This window comes from Tenrec ecaudatus (genome assembly GCF_050624435.1).
Source record: "Tenrec ecaudatus isolate mTenEca1 chromosome 2 unlocalized genomic scaffold, mTenEca1.hap1 SUPER_2_unloc_2, whole genome shotgun sequence".
Classification (NCBI taxonomy): domain Eukaryota; kingdom Metazoa; phylum Chordata; class Mammalia; order Afrosoricida; family Tenrecidae; genus Tenrec; species Tenrec ecaudatus.
Window position 1 is genome coordinate 1,095,394 of NW_027457578.1, and position 4,677 is coordinate 1,100,070.

Here is a 4,677-nt window from a genome sequence, read left to right on the forward strand (position 1 = left end):
TAGTCCAAATGTCCGCTAGTTAACCTAGATAGTCCAAGTGCTCGCTACTTAACATAGATAGTCCAAGTGCCCACTAGTTAACCTAGATAGACCAAGTGCCCGCTAGGGAACCTATCTAGTCCAAGTGCCCGATAGGGAACCTACATAGTCCAAGTGCCCGCTAGATAACATAGATAGTCCAAGTACCCGCTAGGAAACGTACATAGTCCAAGTGCCCGCTAGGGAACGTACATAGTCCAAGTGCCCGCTAGGTAACCTAGATAGTCCAAGTGCCCGCTAGTAAACCTAGATAGTATAAGGGCCCTCTAGTTAACCTAGATAGTCCAAGTGCCCGCTAGTTAACCTAGATCGTCTAAGTTCCCGCTAGTTAACCTTGATAATCCAAGTGCCCGCTAGTTAACCTACATAGTACAAGGGCCTTCTAGTTAACCTAAATAGTCCAAGTGCCCTCTAGGGGACGTACATAGTCCCAGTGCCCGCTAGGTAAACTAGATATCCAAATTCTCGCTAAGGAACCTACATAGTCCAAGTGCACGCTAGTTAACCCAGATATTCCAAGTGCCCGCTAGTTAACCTAGATAGTCCAAGTGCCGCTAGGTAACCTATATAGAGCAAGTGTCCCCTAGTTTACCTATATAGTACAAGTGCCCGCTAGGGAACCTACATAGTCCAAGTGCCTGCTAGGGAACCTACATAGTCCAATTGCCCGCTCTGGAACATACATAGTCCAAGTGCCCGCTAGGGAATCAACATAGTCCAAGGGCCCGCTAGTTAACGTAGATAGTCCAAGTGCCGCTAGTTAATCTACATAGTTCAAGGGACCGCTAGTTAACCTACATAGTCCAAGTACCGGCTAGTTAACCTAGATCGTCCAAGTGTCCGCTAGTTAACCTACATAGTACAAGTGCCCGCTAGGGAACCTACATAGTCCAAGTGCCTGCTAGGGAACCTACATAGTCCAAGTGCCCGCTCTGGAACATACATAGTCCAAGTGCCCGCTAGGGAATCTACATAGTCCAAGGGCCCGCTAGTTAACGTAGATAGTCCAAGTGCCGCTAGTTAATCTACATAGTTCAAGGGACCGCTAGTTAACCTACATAGTCCAAGTACCGGCTAGTTAACCTAGATCGTCCAAGTGTCCGCTAGTTAACCTACATAGTACAAGTGCCCGCTAGGGAACCTACATAGTCCAAGTGCCTGCTAGGGAACCTACATAGTCCAAGTGCCCGCTCTGGAACATACATAGTCCAAGTGCCCGCTAGGGAATCTACATAGTTCAAGGGCCCGGTAGTTAACGTAGATACTCCAAGTGCCTCTAGTTAATCTACATAGTCTAAGGGCCCGCAAGTTATCCTACATAGTCCAAGGGCCCGCTAGTTAACCTACATCGTACAAGGGCCCACCAGTTAACCTACGTAGTCCAAGTGCCCCCTAGTTAACCTACATACTCCAAGTGCCCGCTAGGTAACCTAGACAGTTCAAGTGAGCACTAGGTTACCTACATAGTCCAAGTGCCCGTTCGTTTACCTACATAATCCAAGTTCCCGCTAGGTAACCAATATAGTCCAAATGCCCGCTAGGGACCCTAATAGTCCAAATGCCCGCTAGTTAACCTAGATAGTCCAAGTACTCGCTACTTAACATAGATAGTCCAAGTGCCCTCTAGTTAACCTAGATAGACCAAGTGCCCGCTAGGGAACCTATCTAGTCCAAGTGCCCGATAGGGAACCTACATAGTCCAAGTGTCTGCTAGATAACATAGATAGTCCAAGTACCCGCTAGGAAATTTACATAGGCCAAGTGCCCGCTAGGGAACGTACATAGTCCAAGTGCCCGCTAGGTAACCTGGATAGTCCAAATGCCCGCTAGGGAACCCACATAGTCCAAGTGCCCGTTACGTAACCTAGATAGTCCAAATGCCCGCTAGGGAAACCACATAGTCCAAGTGCCCGCTAGGGAATTTACATAGTCCAAGTGCCCGTTAGTTAACCTAGATAATCCAATTGCCCGCTATGCAACATACATAGTCCAAGTGCCCATTCGTTAACCTAGAAATCCAAGTGCCCGCTAGGTAACCGGGACTGTCCAAGTGCCCGCTAGGTTACCTACATAGTCCAAATGCCCGCTAATTAACCTACATAGGCCAAGTGCCCGCTTGGTAACCTAGATAGTGCAAGTGCCCGCTAGGTAACCTACATAGTCCAAGTGCCCGCTAGTTAACCTAAATAGTCCAAGTGCCCGTTCGTTAACCTAGATAGTCCAAGTGCCCGCTAGGTAACCTAGACAGTCCAAGTGCCTGCTAGGTAACCTACATAGTCCAAATGCCCGTTCGTTAACCTACATAGTCCAAGGGCCCACTATTTAACTTAGATCGTCCAAGTGCCTCGGTTAACCTACATAGTCCAAGTGCCCGCAAGGTGACCTATAAAATCCAAGTTCCATCTATGTAACCTAGATAGTCCAAGGGCCCGCTAGTTAACCTACATAGTCCAAGTGCCCGCTAGGTAAACTAGATATCCAAATTCCCGCTAAGGAACCTACATAGTCCAAGTGCACGCTAGTTAACCCAGATAGTCCAAGTGCCCGCTAGTTAACCTAGATAGTCCAAGTGCCGCTAGGTAACCTATATAGTGCAAGTGTCCCCTAGTTAACCTACATAGTCCAAGTGCCCGCTAGTTAACATAGATAGTCCAAGTGCCCGCTAGGGAACGTACATAGTCCAAGTGCCCGTTAGGTAACCTAGATAGTGCAAGTGCCCGGTAGTTAACCTACATAGCCCAAGTGCCCGCTAGGTTACCTAGATAGTACAAGGGCGCGCTAGTTAACCAACATAGTCCAAGTGCACGTTAGTTAACTTACATAGTTCAAGTGTCCATAAGGAACATATATAGTCCAAGTGCCCGCTAGGGAACATACAGAGTCTAAGTGCCCGCTAGGGAACCTACGTAGTCCAAGTGCCCGTTAGGGAATCTACATAGTCCAAGGGCCCGCTAGTTAACGTAGATAGTCCAAGTGCCGCTAGTTAATCTACATAGTTCAAGGGACCGCTAGTTAACCTACATAGTCCAAGTACCGGCTAGTTAACCTAGATCGTCCAAGTGTCCGCTAGTTAACCTACATAGTACAAGTGCCCGCTAGGGAACCTACATAGTCCAAGTGCCTGCTAGGGAACCTACATAGTCCAAGTGCCCGCTCTGGAACATATATAGTCCAAGTGCCCGCCAGGGAATCTACATAGTCCAAGGGCCCGCTAGTTAACGTAGATACTCCAACTGCCTCTAGTTAATCTACATAGTTTAAGGACCCGCAAGTTAACCTACATAGTCCCAGTATCCGCTAGTTAACCTAGATCGTCCAAGTGCCCGCTAGTTAACTTACATAGTCCAGGGGCCCGCTAGTTAACCTACATAGTCCAAGGGCCCGCTAGTTAACCTACATCGTCCAAGGGACCGCTAGTTAACCTACGTAGTCCAAGTGCCCCCTAGTTAACCTACATACTCCAAGTGCCCGCTAGGTAACCTAGACAGTTCAAGTGAGCACTAGGTTACCTACATAGTCCAAGTGCCCGTTCGTTTACCTACATAATCCAAGTGCCCGCTAGGTAACCAATATAGTCCAAATGCCCGCTAGGGACCCTAATAGTGCAAATGCCCGCTAGTTAACCTAGATAGTCCAAGTGCTCGCTACTTAAAATAGATAGTCCAAGTGCCCACTAGTTAACCTAGATAGACCAAGTGCCCGCTAGGGAACCTATCTAGTCCAAGTGCCCGATAGGGAACCTACATAGTCCAAGTGCCCGCTCTGGAACATATATAGTCCAAGTGACCGCTAGTAAACCTAGATAGTATAAGGGCCCGTTAGTTAATCTAGATAGTCCAAGTGCCCGCTAGTTAACCTAGATAGTCCAAGTGCCCGCTAGTTAACCTAGATCGTCTAAGTGCCCGCTAGTTAACCTAGATAATCCAAGTGCCCGCTAGTTAACCTACATAGTACAAGGGCCTTCTAGTTAACCTAAATAGTCCAAGTGCCCGCTAGGGGACATACATAGTCCAAGTGCCCGCTAGGTAACCTAGATAGTCCAAGTGCCCGCCACTGTATGTACATAGTTCAAGTGCCCACTAGGTAACCTAGATTGTCCAAGTGTCCGCTAGTTAACCTACATAGTCCAAGTGCCCGCTAGGTAACCTAGATAGTCCAAGGTCCTGCTAGTTAACCTACATAGTCCAATGCCCGATAGGGAACCTACATAGTCCAAGTGCCCCCCGAGGAACCTACATAGTCCAAGTGCCCGATAGGGAACCTACATATTCCAAGTGCCCGTTACGGAACCTAGATAGTCCAAGTGCCCGCTAGGGAACCTACATACTCAAAATGCCGGCTAGGGAACCTGCATTGTACAAGTGCCCGCTAATTTACCTAGATATTCCACGTGCCCGCTAGTTAACCTAGATAGTCCAAGTGCCCGATAGTTAACCTACATAGTCCAAGTGCCTGATAGGGAACGTACATAGTCCAAGTGCCCGCAGAGGAACCTACATAGTCCAAGTGCCCGTTAGGGAACCTAGATAGTCCAAGTGCCCGTAGGGAAACTATATAGTCCAAGTGCCCGCTAGGGAGCCTACATAGTAAAAGTGCCCGCTAGGGAACCTGCTTTGTGCAAGTGCCCGCTAGTTAACC